Genomic DNA, 16764 nt, shown 5'->3' on the forward strand with positions numbered 1-16764 from the left:
AATCCTTTTTTACCGTAGGGAGAACAACCTCAGTGATCAAGAAGATGTACCTCAAGACCTCCTCGCACTGGCCTTGTACGGAGGAAGGTTTTTCAACCTTAAAGTTAAAATTGACCGAGTACCCCCCGGGGATGAACATTTTCAAAGGGGGTTCCGGTACTAGTTCCTCGATGGCAATACGCGAAACGGTCTCCTCGGCCTCGGTAGCCAGAGTAGAAAGAGTTTCTTGTTGGGGAACGATTTTTGAAGTTTTCGCCATTTCTTTGAAAAATGGAGGAAAAATAGGGAAGAGATGAAGTTAAAGGAGTGCACTTGTTGGCTTGAGATGAAGACGAAGAAGAGTTCTTACAAAAGATCTCAAATAACCGGGATATAGGTGCTAGGAAGTATTGAAATTTCTAAGGTACGTGAGAAGAAGGCTTGGATGAAAAGTTTAAATGAACTAAAGAAGAGGTATATATAGTTTTTCAGCGGCGGTTCGCATCCAGGAATGACCGACCGGCAGCTGATAAGCATTTAATGCCATTAAAACTTGACTGACGAGATGTTTCGGTTATTTTGTCGTTCCTGTCATGCTGTATCGAAGTAAGAATCGGAAGCTCATATCGTTTCTCGTCGTCTACTCTCCGAAAAACGAGCGGACTATTTGTATACGGGTGAAATCGATCTCGTAGTGCATCCTAACCTCCGATATGGTAGGCTGGGCTCGAGACATGGCAATAGAGGACTGAAGATCGACCCCCAGTCCCATTGGGCTAGAACCTGGGGACAGACTACCTGCCTTCGAGAACACCGAGGCCGCGGCTCCGAAATTGATCCTAGCCTCAAACGACCTCGAAGAAACATTGTTAGCATAACCAACAGAAGACCTAAATATCCGTGACCGGCCGGATATTACGGCGGGAATCACGACACGTATCGATAAGGAACCATCATTCAGTAAATCATGAGAATTTTTACCTTTTATAAAATTGTACCTAAAGTAGGACTTCTCTACTATATAAAGGGGGTCTGATAACTTATAAAGGACAAGGTAACACGCACTCCAAGGCAATATATCTTTATTTTTCTGTTATTAGTTCTTCTGCTTTCGTTCGTCAGTGCTTGTTGTTACGAGCCCAGATCGAGGGCAGATATTTCATTAAGACTTAAATCGTCTTCCTCGTGTGGTTTGAGCTTACTTCATCCTTATTTATTTACTTTGTTCTTATTTATTGCTTTGTGTCAAATTTAAAACCACTTACAAATTTAATTGTTATCCGATTTTGAGGGTAAACAATACTCATACACAGTTTTTGGGTGTAGGTCACTGATGACAGAGTTGGGCAACGCAACACTTAATTAAACAAGGCTATCGAGAAGCCAACACAGTAGGAGATACCTTGGTAAAGCATGGCATACACCTAGCTCTAGAGGTGACAAAATGGTTAAAAGAAAACAGTTATTCACCTATATTATTCATTAAAAATTGAATTAAATAATAAAATTTTTAAAAATGAATCGAATATAGATAAGAACCATAATATCTATTTAAAAAATAAATAACTAAATAAATAATCAATGGATAACTAATATGTTTAATTTTTATATTTGTGCAGACCGGCTAACATGGTGTCCCTTAGTTTACTAGCTCCTCTCGCTTTAACTGCTTTCAATAAGGATTGTTCGGGAACTTCTTCAGCTCGAACAGATCCAACTTGTACTGGCTCTCCTATTTTTTCGTAAGTTATTTTTCAAGTATCTGGATTAGCCGCACAAAAAAGATAAAGATTCGAAAATGTGGCAGCTCAGTTGCGTTTCTAAAAGACACGTTGTCATATAAGTAAGTGAAAAGTCGATATTACACCAGCTTAATTTTATTGACAAGAAGCAGCCAGGTCGAAACTATGGCTCCTCGATAATATACTCCTTCTATCTCAGTTTATCTGAACTTATTTCCTTTTTAGTCCGTTTCAAAAAGAATAACCTTTTTTCTAAATTTGGAAACAATTTTGCTTAAACTTACAATTATATCCTTAATGAGAAGTTTTTATAACCACACAAATATTCTAGTCCCTTTTTTACTTGGTTAGGATCACAAATTTCAAAAAAAATTATTTTTTCTTAAACTCCGTTCTCAGTCAAACAAATTCACATAAATTGAAACAGACATAGCAGTAAAACTATCATCCTTTTTTGGGACTATTCGAGAACAAACTTTGGTACAACAAAACAAATATTTATCGGTATTAATTTGTTAATCTTCAACTATAAGATTTTGTTTTTCAAATATGAAAACATTTATAACATTTTATTCCTTACATCCTATTTTCTGTGAAGATATTATTATTTTGAGAGTCAAACAAAGTATTCTTTGATTATTGTTTTTTTCAAATTCTTTTGAAATACTTCGAATTAAGAATTTTGTTAATTTGTATAAGCTCCATGTAATTTAAAATATATAATTTATTTTAAAATCTTAAAGAATCAATATTCGAGTTTACCAAAAAAACATTAGATGCTTTAACCCTCCTCCGATCTCGTAAATTGAAACAAAGGAAATAGCGTTTGAGTAAACACAACTTTGGGATAATACATAATTTCCCCCTTGTATTTGTCTCGTTTTCGCAGTTGCACACTTAAACTTTGCAGGTCCTATTACCTCCCTATATTTATTTGAAGTGTTATAAATACCACTTTTTAGCCTACGTGGCACTTGCGGTGTTTGCACAAAATTATCAGCGCGTGAGAAGCCTATTTTTACTCTGTCATTTTTTTTCTTTTTTCTTTTTTCTTTTTTCTTTTCTTGTTTTCTTCTCCCTACAATTTTCTCCGCCACTTTCACCACCATACTCCCTCCGTCAGTCACCAGAAACCCAAGCTTTCTCCTCTTTGTGCCAACTTAATTCTTCCCCTTCAATAGTTAATCACTACAATTTTTTTTCCAAAAAAAAAAACAGTTTACATCTGAATATGTATATTTGAATCTTGTTTTTGGCCATTGGCAGAGGATGGGCATTCATTACCCCTCTCCCTGTTCACTACTGCAATTCAACCATAAATTGTCCAATTTTAGCACTACAATTCACAAACTATTGTCCCTCAACTTTTATTCTCCATTACGTCTCACATTACCTTCAGAAGTATCACAATTATCATCTTTGTGACTACAAATCACCATTTTAATCCCTTATAGCAATCCATACACAATCAACTGTAATTCACACAAAATAAAATCACCTTCAGTACATGTCCTAAGCCCCAAAAACTAGTGAATCGTTGGCCAGAAAGAACGCATCTGTTACGCCACTTGAAAGCCCGCCGGAACAGTGCGATAGAAACCAGACAAAAATCACCGGCGAGCTCCATCACCACCGGCGACCTCCATGAGTGCCTCCTTCGGTTCACCTTCACTGTATAGCAAATGGCATCACCTTCGTCATTCTTCTGTCTAAAAAACTCCGCAAAGATCACCACAGATCACTCGTGTCTCTCCTTTCAAACTTTTTTTTATCTAAAAAAACTCACAAGGATCACCACGGCTCCTCAGCCTTCAATCGAAGAAACCTCCCGACACCACAAATTTGGTGAAAATTTTAATTTTGGACACTTGCGGTTGACGGTGAATTCATAAAGAAAAAAATAGGAGTGGTGATTCTTTCAGATTGATGCTGGAATAAAATTTTGAAAAAAAACAATTCAAAAAAAATAAAACTTACTTGAAAAAATATGATAGGTGCGTGACTTACATTGCCTTTCAGAAAATTAGTATTGGTCACCGGAGGTGGTATTTATACCACTTCAAACAAATATAGAGGTCTATCGAAGTTTAATAGCCCGTTTGGACATAAAAAAAATTTCATATTTTTTTGAATTTTTTTTTTAAAATAAGTATTTTTTCATAAAATTTTTAATTTTTACTTGAACATACATTTTAAAATTTTTTAAAAATTTAAAAAACTTAAAAAAATTATTTTTCAAAATTTTTATTCACTCACAAAAAATTCAAAAAAACTCAAAATTATATTAATATCCAAACACAACTTTAATTTTAAAATATTATTTTTAATTGAAAAAAAATTTCACTTTCATTCTTTGTAATTTTACCATTCTTATGTGCAAACGCCCGCTAAGTGAGAAAACTAGACAAGTGCGAGGGGGAAATTATGTATTATCCCCACAACTTTCCAATCCCACTTATTTTGAAAGAGTTCCTTTAATGGTCCCATCAAAGGTATATTCACATTATTTAGCAAAAGCTGAACTCAAATTCAATTTCCCACCTAACTTGTTAGAAGCAAATGTCGGGAAGACTACTCAAACAAGTAGGTTTGTCGTACCCTTACCTCCATTTTCTCATTCAAAATATAATAATCTTCAAAATGCAGAAAAATTACTTCAATCATTACTTTATTTTTCACTTCAAAAAAAAATATTACATTTTATATTGTTCTCTCTTTTCAATATTATATTATTATCTTTATATAAATTTTATTTTTTTATTTCTATTAAAGAAAATCTATCTTTTTTTCTTTTTTACATAATCATCACATATAATTTAATATAAAATTATTTTACACCAAAAAAATTTAAATAATATAATTTGTAAGCAAATATTATACATTATATATATTAAAGAATAATTCAAATAAAAGTGAAATCATTGAGATACAATATAATTCAATACATATTACATAATGGTAAAATTCATATTAAATATTATAATTTATAATAAAATTAACTTACAAATTTACATAAAAATAATAAATGTACGAAAATTAATTTATCAAAATTATGCGTCAAAGTTAAGATGTAAAATTAATATTATAAAAATATTATATAAACATAATTAGGTATATATAAAGAGATAAATTAAAAGAATTAAATAATAAAAATAATAATAAAATAATCATGAATAGTAATGGATGAGATGAATAGTGTCACTCCATAATTGGAATAACACTTTTCATCCTCCATTTTAGAGGTAAAAATGGAGAGCATTGGAGCTCTATTATGTCAAAAATTGTCTTCGTTATGGAAAAATGGGAAGGGTTGTAGATGACATGAGGAAAGTTGTCGCTCTCACGTGATTCTGTTAAAAATCGTGCATATGCACGTGCATTTTAATAATTCTAAAGTTAAAAAGACTACTAAAGCACGCCGTTCGTTGGCAAAGAGTTCCTTTCTCTTAAATTATGTGCGCCGACACTTGCATTTGTTCTTTCGATTTCAATTTAGGTGAAATAGTTTGAATGGATATGCCATTTAAAAAAAAACAAAAATTTTTAAAATTTATGATTTTAAAAGCTTAATAGGTAAACGTTTTGTGGGGTCATAATATTTATGTATTTATAAAAGTTTCTCATTAATGATAAATAAAAAATTTAAAGTTAAACTATTTCTAATTATATAAATCTATCATTCTCTTTTGAACGAACTAATAAAGAAAATATATAATTTAAATTGAAACGGGGAAGTAATAAAAGATTATTCATGCTATGTTCGATTTCTTCTATCCCAAATTATGTATTTTGGTTTTCTTTTTAATTTGTTTTAAAGAATTACTTTTTTAATATTTTTAAATAATTTAATTTTAAACTTTTTATTTTATTCTTTATAAAATAATTTATATCCATACGAATATTTATAACTTGTTAAAGACCAAAATTTAAAAAAAATAAAAGAATTTTCATTTTGTGTCCTGTAAAAATGTATCACATAAAATCAGACGAAGAGTAAAACCTTTCACTTTCTCAAGGAAAAAAGAAGACATTTTTCTTAAAGTATAAGAAAATGTGCATTGAACAATGCCGAAATTTGGTCGGTATGAAGTGTAAGCTGGGTCCATCTGATAGGATAAAATATGTTGTTCAAAGAAAAATCAATACATGAATTGACACTTTGTTAAAGTCAATCAGTGGTAGCCCAGGACGGCTAACGGTCATCTACAATTAAGCTAGAGTTGTTATTACGAAAGGGTGGTCCGTCATTTTAATGATAAAAAAAGAATACAGTTTTCGAGTTAAAAACAATGTGTGCTTGAGCTCCAATATATCCTGGATGTAGATTCGCCAGTGAAATCTGTTTTTTCCACATAAATTTTGAAATACAAATTTCTTACCATTTTTACTTGAAATACTATATTTATCAACTTTTTTTCTGGAAAGTAGACGAGTGACAGTTACAACATTAGTTTCTTTCAAAGGACGACTAATTTTAAAACTCGCGGGGTATGCGGTAAATATTAAATGAAATTAATCATAACAAATTATTTTATTTGTTTGAACGCATTAAATTTAATTATTTCAATAGAGTTGCATAATCAAGCATTTATATATCCAAATTATGTTTAATAATAACACATTTATTTATGGTAGCTTCCAGTTGCAGACAGAGGCTAACACACATTATGGGTTGAGGGTCTACTGGCATCCAAAAATATCGACAATAACTCTATGTATGCTTATAAATATCTTAAAAAAATAGACAGATATTAGCATAGGGCCTCGTACCAATCTTTATAAGCAATATAAATTTATATTAAATGACATGATGTCCCGCGACGGCCGAAAGCTCGAGCCCAAAACTGGTGAAGCAATTTCCCGCTTCGAGTGTGGACCCCGGCCGCAAGAGAACATTCATTCTTATAGTCCCGGAGGATGCTCGGGTTTTATCTACTCCAATGGTCATAGTCAGTTACCTCCGATGTCTGGTGACTGAAGAGGACCAGGCAAAGATGAATGAGGTAGGTGAGTCGAGTCTCTTCAACGAGGCTCAGTAGGTGCTGAACCGGGTAAGGAATCAATATTCCTTTGTGGATTCTACTTAAGTTTCAATATCTCTTACTGTTTTTGTTGCTTTGCAGGCCTCAGTGCTTCACCATGAGAACTTCCTCAGGTTCCACTCTAAAATCAACCAACTCAAGGTTGAGTTCAAGGAGCAGGCTCGAAAGAAAGATATGTACAAACACCTCAGTGAGCTACAAGACGGGGCCATCAATGACCTTCAGGACGAACTGGACAGGGCTCAAAGGGAAGCTTCGATCCTAAGGCGGGAGCATGTCGATCTAGTCGAAAAGGTAAAGGTCTTTGACGTTAAAAATGAGGAGCTAGTCACGGCGACTAATGACAAAACCTCGCAGGTCCAACAGAAGATCGACCAGATCGACCAACTCTGAGTTGAAATGAACGAGGTCCAATCCATGGCTGATGGGTGGAAAAGCAAAATGGACCTGGTGGCTTCGTAGAAAGAAACCGCCCAGGCAAAGCTAGCATCGGTGGAGGTCCAACTTCGGGTGGCGAAGGAAAAAGCTGACAAGCGGTCCCAATTGAATGATGATCTCCAAGCATAGGTGAGCTCGGCTGTTGTAGAGCGGAATACGAGGCAATGAATATGCCGATGCCGAAGAGATAGTGGCCCAATACAAGGCCGATGTCGAATTAGTCGAGACCCTCCTGAAAACCAAGGCCGAATATATGAGGCGGCTGTCTCGAAGGGAGACACTCGAAGAGATCCATGCTCGAGGTTTTGACATGTCAGCTAAATACGAGGAAGCAATAAAGCTCGAGGCCGAGACGAAAACTTTACGAGTCTGAAGATGCTGAAGGCTCCGATGGTTCTAAGAGATCCGAAGGCTCTGACGGTTCTGGCGAAGAGTCGGGCATTGGTGAAGATCAGGCGTATATGTCCTTTTTTGCTTAGATTTTTGGAATCTTGTATATATATATATATATATATATATATATATATATATATATATATATATATATTTATTTTTATGCCATTTTTGTTGGGTCTTCGTAAATACATTCCGGAATATATATATATATATATATATATATATATATATATATATATATATATAATTTTTTCTTTCTGAAAATTTTAGATTTACTTTTTTAACATCTTTTCATAATTTATATTCTTGCAAATGTTTCCAATGCCTTAGCATAGAATCAAATGTAGTAATAAGTCGTTCGTTTTTCAGAGATACGAACCGAGCCTGACTTTGGTGCAATTTTATTTGCTCGAGGCTTTGAAAACTCGGTGTTACTAGAAGTTTTTCCAAGATGCTTAAGTGATTTTAGATGATGCTTTTGTCGACGGTAATCTTTTAGCAGGTTTTGAATTTTTATAAAGGCCTTATGTTCTGATTATGAGCTTCGGACGTCTCTGAGCCGTTTTTTAGGGTGGTCGTAGCCTTTTGTATTTACACACTGCCTAATAGGTTTTGTGCCTCTGGGATTTTGTAGCCCGAGTTGCCCGAACGTTTTTCGAACAACAGTCCCCGAGTAGGGTTAGCCCTTGGGCTCGATAGTCCCCGAATAGGGGTAGCCCTTGGGCTCGATAGTCCCCGAATAGGGGTAGCCCTTGGGCTCGATAGTCCCCGAATAGGGTAGCCCATTGGCTCTTAGGATCCATAATTTAAGAGGCAAAAATGCATAATAGCAAGGTGGAAACTTTCTTTCATTTATGTGTGTAAAGTACATGATCGAAAGCATGTAAAAGCTTTTATCATGGCTAAGGTGGACTATGTAGGAACGGTTAACTCGACCGTTTGGCCCTTACAGTAAATCCTAACCACTGAGCCTTAGCTATTCAAGTACAAAGTTTCCTTCTTTCCTTGCCAAGAACCTTAACACGAGGGTAATGGCCCTCAGTATTCGAGATTGATCTTGAGAGGGCTCGGATAATGTTAATGCGAAATGAATGCCCATTGACTCCGGTTGAGACCGGCCTTTGATTCTAAGTTAGTACGATTTACTGTTGCCTCATTTAAAACCTTGTCGAAAAACCCATTTTGGGACAAAACCAGTTCAAGGGAAAAAGAGTGAAGCGCGTGCTTTCAGATACACATGCCCATTTTGGTGTTCATGACCATCCACATAATCATACCATCATTTGGACTCTACTATACTTTCCCAAGATACTTCAATTCAGCTTGGTACTTTTTCCGTTGTCTGACGTATTCGTTTCAACCATGTCTCACATTTTCACTCACTTTTGTCAATTGAGACAGATCCATGAGCTATGCTACCATCTATCTCTCATTCGCGAGTTACCAGTCTCCACCCACCCACCCAAGAATTCTCGTTCATAGTCACATTTCTTCTTGAGGAACAATCACTCATTCTTGATAACCATACAGATTCCATATAATCCCATTAATTACCTGAACTACGTTTTGACCTGATTCCTGCCTTAGCAGGATACATAAGCAACCCTACATAAGGGTTCGGTCTCCCAATTGTTTCGAAACAATTTCCTCAGTACAAAAAACTAGGGCAGTTCTTTTGGAACAGTGTGATGATGCTCTCAACCCAGAAATCTCCGCGAGCGTAAATAAAATTTCACCCAAAATCCAAACATCAAAATACCATGCCAACCTTGTTGTGACCCTCACCTGACTTAAATCCCAACATATGGGATGTAAGTCGTTTCTTCAAACATCTGGCTATGGAGTCATAGTGTTCACTCCCACTTCCCAAGTTCAAAGGTTAAATACAAGTCAACCCATTTTGTTACAGGGACAAGTCAGCTTTCGAGGAGTATCATTCCCGCACGACTCGGACAAAAAAGAACGAGCAAAGCCTCAAGTCAACATAAATCAAGTTCCCTCCCTCGAACTAAGAATTTTTCTTTGGACGCAGGAGAGACAATATCATCTCCGAAGCAATCATGGAATGTTGACATCACGTTCCCAATCACAATCGGATACAACATTGGCTGCACAACCAAATTTCCATCCTCTTGATGTTATAACTTCACCTGAGAGGGACTCTAACATTTTTGTATACGGTAGAAATAAATTTTAGCCTTGGCATGTCCGGTACGGTTCGAAGGGCGGTGTATCGAAGTAAGATACCGAAGGGGGGCACGAACTAACCTAGAACCCGGGGAGGCCGGTCCGTGATGAGATCGATATCATAATCAAACTCGAACAAGAATCGAACTACGATGCAGGTAGATCTATCGTGCTGATAATCCAAAAACCAACCTACATCGACCTGGAATCAATTCAAGGGCTCGAACCAGGGTCAGGCTCGAACCAAGATCATAAATTCGAGCCGAAACCAAGCTCAAACCAAAATCGAGGATTCTAAGCAAGATCGAGCTCGCAGACAAAAGCCGTTGTAATCCCACTAGAGGGAATCTTGGCAGAAATTATGGAAAAGCTAATTTAGCATGGGTCTCCCACTGAATATTTATTTTATTATACTTGGAGCCAAATCTCTCCACTATAAAGAGGCTAGGTTATTATTTCTGCAGGGACATCTTTTTACTGAGATTTACATTATAGCAAAAAGTATTATTTCCTCTACAAGAAAGGGTGATCATTACAGTTTCTGAGACTGATTCTATTTTTGTTAAATCCTAAGGTTCACTGTTCATGATTGCCTTGTCCAGATTAATTGTTTCTCCAATCTATATTCACATTTTTATTTATCTTTACATTTTGTGTTAAGTTGTACCACATATCTTCGGAACTGCGTATAAATTTAACTCTATCCATTTTTCGGGTAAACAATTCCTCCTCTGAGTTTTGCAGGTACATCATCCCAGGACTTCACGCGAGATAACATCTGGTCTCGGACTTGGTAGAACATCAGTCAGATAATCATGGGAGTAGTAGTTTTACAATGAACCTCATAATTTTTTATGACTTCGTTGCTCTCACTACTTTTCTATATTCAGATCATAACATCGTTCCCGGTTGTCAACCGGGGATGATCATCAAATGGTTCCTGTGGACGGCCGAAAGGAGCATTATCCTGGGATTGCACGGAAATAGCATATGACATCAGACATTATACAACATCGACTGAACAATAAGGAGAGTGTTAGTTACCATTCTTGATTCTATCATTTTGTGACGGCACTACTCTCATTATATTTTTATTTCTGCATCAGATAATTGCCCCGGCTAATAGCCGGGGGCGATCACCAAAAGGTTTTTGTAGACAGCTGGAAGGTCGCAACAAAACATCCCTGCAGTCAATTGGAGACAACCACAACAACTGTCTCACAAACAGTGAGGGGCATCGAGGTAAATGTTCGAAGGAGCAGCTGAGGCACATCTCTGGGAGGGATACGCTCTTCAACTCCAGAGATACCACACCCAATCATGGGTACAACGAGGCATCGCTCTGAGTTTGTCTATACCCTTGCATTTCATACATATCTTGATGCAATTAATGTTGTTAGTTGTAATTCCTTCAAAAAGGAGAGTAAAAGAAATGTTGAAAACCATACACAACATACTTTCCACCCTTCACAAACTACTCGTACCTGATTCTTGACCTCGTGTCAAGATACGTAGGCAACCCGTAATGGGTCCGGTCTTTCTTGTCCTTAATTCGACGATTCGATCAAGTCTGACCACTTGGGTCACAGTTGACCGAAGATCCTTGCGAAAGGGTCATCTCTGGAAAAAAATGTAAAAATGTATATATCTTCCCATGTTGCTTCGAAGTCTTTCTTGTAGACATCAAAGGAAAATCAAAATCCAAAAATATATTTCTGCATAATTCCTCCTTGAGGAAATTTATCTCTATCCCTAATCTTCACGAACTACGTGTGTCTGATTCTTGACCTCGTGTCAAGATACATAGGCAACCTGTAATGGGTCCGATTTTTCTTGTCCTTAACTAGACGAGTCGGTCAAGTCTGGTGTCACAACCCAAAATCTCACTCGTCGTAATAGTGCCTATCTCGATACTAGGTAAGCCGACAACATCAATAACCCATAATTTCTTTTAAATACTGAAAACATAATAATTAAGTTTAAGAGTAACTCCCACAAACATTAGAAATAAACACACTCCCAAAATCCGGTGTCACTGAGTATATGAGCATCTATACATTGCAAGTCTGGAAAATCGGGTCTATAATAATCCGAGACCAAATACAATAAACAAAAGGATAGGGAAGGAGAGACAAGGTCTGCGAAACATAGCAGCTACCTCTAAATCTCCGAAAAATCAATTGTGTGAAAGAATCAACACCCACGGTGCTCGGGATCACCTGGATCTACACACGAAGTGCAGGGTGTAGTATGAGTACAACCAACTCAGTAGGTAACAATAATAAATAAGGAACTGATAGTAGTGACGAGCTTCTCAGCTAAGTCTAAATACAGTACTTTCCAACAGAAAAGGGTTCTCAAGTTCAACGTTTAAAATTTCACAGTAATTTCATATCAAATTTGACTGAAACAGAAAATAATATTTTTTTGAAATTTCCAAAATAGTGATATATGACAGCTGAAATGCAACAATTAGTGAAATCAATGCATCCTCTCAGAGTAATAGTCATCCAGTCCTCCTATTCACTCTAACCTCACAGTCACTCTTTCCTCACAGTCACTCATCACTCGGCACTCGCACTCGGCACTCGCACTCAGTAGGTACCTGCACTCACTGGGGGTGTGTACAGACTTCGTAGGGGCTCCTTCAGCCCAAGCGCTATATCAAGCCAATCATGACATATAACAATGAAACATGTTGCGGCGTGCAACCCGGTCCCATAAATATCCTCACAATTAGGCCCTCGGCCTCACTCAGTTATCAACCTCTCCAGTCTCTCGGGATTAAGATGTCATGAAAATCAGCCCAAAAATAATAATATGATGCATCAATATATAGCAACAGAGGCTGAGATATAATATGAAATGAATGAACATGACTGAGTATAAAATTACAATTTGAACATATAATTCAACCGCAAAAATGACCCCAGTGGGTACCAATAATAACAGCATATGTCTACGCATGATTTTTAATACGAGTCTCGGCTCAATTTTCTCTAACACGTAGAGAATGTACTGATATCAACAGATTATTCAACTACATAGTTCCATGTAATTTGACCAAGTCACAATTTCTGCGGTGCACGCCCACACGCCTATCACCTAGCATGTGCGTCACCTTAAAACCTCACATAACACATAATCCGGGGTTTCATACCCTTAGGACCAAATTTAGAACTATTACTTACTTCAAACCGTGTAATTATTTATTCCGCTATGCCTTTACCACGAGAATTGGTCTCCGAAAGCCTCATATCTAGCCACAATTAATTCGATTCAGTCAATACCAATTATTGTAATTAATTCCATAAGAAAATACTAATTTTTCAATAAAAATCCAAAATTAACTCAAAAATTGCATGTGGGGCCCACGTATCGGAACCCGATAAAAGTTACAAAATATGAACGTCCATCTAACCACGAGTCCAACTATACAAATTTCACCAAATTCCGACATCAACTCGACCCTCAAATCTTCAATTAAAGTCTTTGAAGTTTTCTACCATTTTCAACCCAATCTTTACCCATTTGAACTCAACAATCTTTCCATAAACCTTATTGATACGTATAAATAATACTCTTATACCCAAGAATCATACTCTTTATCACTCATATTTACCCAAACTCGAAATTGAAGACTAGGGGTTAGAACCTTACCTCTTGGGTGAAGATCTTGTGATATTTCCTTGTTGGATTTCAAAGCTTGAACAAGATCTTGATCAACAAAGCACTTAAGCTTCTTCCTCTCTCTAGAACACTCTCCCTTCTCTCTAAAAATGTCAGATTTTTGCTCCAAAATGAGCTTCAAGGGCTATAAATCGAAGTTGGGTCGGGTCAAAAATTAGAAAGAATTGAAGCCCCGACGCAGATTTGCGATCGCATAACACATATGCGGTCCGCAAACTGACCGCATAATTGAAGCTCCAAAACGAGGATTGCCTGGATAGGTCTGAGGTGATTATGCGGCCCGTATATCTGTTCTGCGGTCGCATAATGCATCGCAGATTTCCTCAAATCTTGCCTCGCATCTGCTTCACTCTGCGGCCATTATGCGGTCCGCAGAAATGTCCTCTTCTGCTGAAAATTTTTCTTTACTCCCCAGTGCATTGTTCAACCCAAAAGATCCGAGCAACCTTTGTACTAATTGATCTACCTCGGCACCACAAAACCTTAATTTTCTTAGCAAAATTCTCCGGGGTCGTTACACATAAGTCAACATGTGGTCAACCTTTTCAACTTAAATTCTAAACCTTGGAACTAGGTGTTCCAAATCATTCCAAAACCTCACCGGACCCGAACCAATTACCCCCGGCAAGTCACATAACAAATATAAAGCATAAATTGAGTAGTAAATGGGGGAATGAGGTTGTAATACTCAAAATGACCGGTCGGATCGTTACATCTGGCCACTTCGATCACGATTGACCGGAAATCCCTACGAAAGGATCATCTCCAAAAAATGAAAAAATTAAACATTTATATATACCTTTCTCTATTTCCTCTCCAGAAGTCTCTTTGTGAGACACCGACATCAAAATCCAAAATATCATCCTCTTTTCTTGAGGAAATTAAAAAATAAATCCCAAACATCTCCCCTCCATCTCTAATATTCCTGAACTATGCCTAACTTGATTCTCGTTTCGACGAGATACGTAGGAAACCTGCGGGTTCGGTCACATTTTTCAAAAAAAAAATCAATCAAGGACCCTTCCCGGGTTCGATCTTATTTTTCAAAAAAAAAAAATCAAAAAATCATCAATCAAGGACCCTTCCCGGGTTCAATCTTATTCTTCAAAAATCAAAAGTCATCAATCAAGGACCCTCCCCGGGTTCAATCTCATTTTTCAAAAAGCAAAAAAATGCTCGCATCATACGGAAATTTCAATTCCTGTCACTCCCATCATGCGGAGAGTTACATTTCAGTCACTCCCATCGTGCGAAGGTTTACTTTTTTATCCCTCCCATCGCATGGAGATTTTACTTTCATGTCAGTGCTCCTAAACGGAACGGTACCTAGCCCCGTACTAACAATGCTCCTATATGGAACGGTACACAGTTCATCATTTTACTTTCCTGTCAGCACTTCTAAACGGAATGGTACCCAGCCCCGTACTAACAATTCTCCTATACGGAACGGTTCACAACCCATCATTTTATTTTCCTGTCCATACTCATATACGAAACGGTACTACAAAGCCCGTCTAACCTACAAAGCTCCGATATCGATTCAGAACGGTAACTACAAAGGCCGTCTAACCTTCAATGCTCTGATATCGCTTTGAAACGGTAACTACAAAGCCCGTCTAACTTTCATTGCTCCGATATCGCATCGGAACGGTAACTACAAAGCCTGTTTTACATTCAGTTCTCTTTATCAAAAATCACAAAAAGTTGATCACGTCAAAATTCAAAAAAAAAATAAAAATCTAAAAATATTTTCTTTCCACCCTCCCTGACCTACGCTTGATCTGATTCTCATTTTCACGAGATATGTAGGAAACCTTCGGGTTCGATCTCATTTTTTCAAAAATCAAAAAAAAAAAAATTGATTAAGTCAAAAATTCAAAATTATTGCTAAGTCAAAATCCAAAAATCCAAAAAAAAGGGGAGCCCATTTAAACTTCACAAATTAGTGGTATAGCTATGTTACGTAGTTTAAATAAAGAAATGATTCTTATAATGTTTTTATTAATTAGTTCAAATAAGGAAAGATTTAATTTTTAGTTGATTTCAAAGGCCTAAATATTAGGAAAAATAATTAAATGATAATTTTGTCCAATTTAAAAATAAATTTAAAGGATAAAAAACCCGAAAATATTTCACTAAGGAACTTTGTACTTTTAATATAATATAGATATAAATTATCTATATCTATATCTATATTCTATATATATATTAAAGGAACAAAGTTACCATATATAATTGACATTGTGGTTAAACCAATTAACAAACTAATAAATATCAATAGCATAAGGTAACTTTATTCTATATTTCTTTTCCAATTGTAACTAAGCAACTCTCTCCACCATATCCCATCACCCCTTTCCCATCTTTCCTTTAGACCAAGACTCTAGAAGCAAATGCGACGGGGAAAATCATCAATGCAACCTCAATATAAGTATGTCATCTGCAATTTCTAAAGCTTAACTTATACTTTTAATTTGAAAATTTTTAAGCAAAGATGAAGAGAATATTTCAAGATGAATATCTCGGATGAGTCGAATTCTTTTATTATTTTCAATAGTAAATAAAGTGTTTTCAATTTCCATAAACCCCAACGTCAAGTTGTTAGCTAGATCGTCCAGAATGTTTTTGAGAAGAGCAATTGCACATTATCTTTTGGTTGCATCTATTTTATCGTTTTTACTAATTATGGTATGAATTGGGGAAAGCTTAATTTTTTGGATAAAAAGACAATAAAGCCCCTTCTGCTAATGTGCTGTTAGGTTGCCGCCTAATGAGATCTAAGGAAAGAAAAGTGGGTACAATGCTATCATATTATATTCATCTAGTATGTTAGCAAGACCTATATATATATATATTAAAGTAATAAAATTACCATATATAATTATCATTGTGGTTAAGCCAAGTGGCAAACTGATAAATGCCAATAGTATATGGTAACTTTATTCTATATTTGACTATGTTAGTCAAATACAAATATATATATATATATATATATATATATATAGGTTAATGATCATATGCAATCATGTTAGGAACTTTTGTTATCTTTTCTAATTATTTAAATACTACTTCTCCTCTCGCAATAAAGCAAAAAAAAACTACTCCATATAAATATAAAACTCTTTCACATTAAAAATCCTATAATTATATTTCTTTAAAACACCATAGCTAAATTTGAATGAAGCGAATTTATTTTAAAATAAATGTAATATATGGAGTACATATCTATGTTTATCCGGAGAACAAAAAAGAGTTTAAAAATCGAATAAAAGTTTACTTACATATATAAT

This window comes from Nicotiana tabacum, chromosome 21, assembly GCF_000715075.1.
Source record: "Nicotiana tabacum cultivar K326 chromosome 21, ASM71507v2, whole genome shotgun sequence".
NCBI classification, from domain to species: domain Eukaryota; kingdom Viridiplantae; phylum Streptophyta; class Magnoliopsida; order Solanales; family Solanaceae; genus Nicotiana; species Nicotiana tabacum.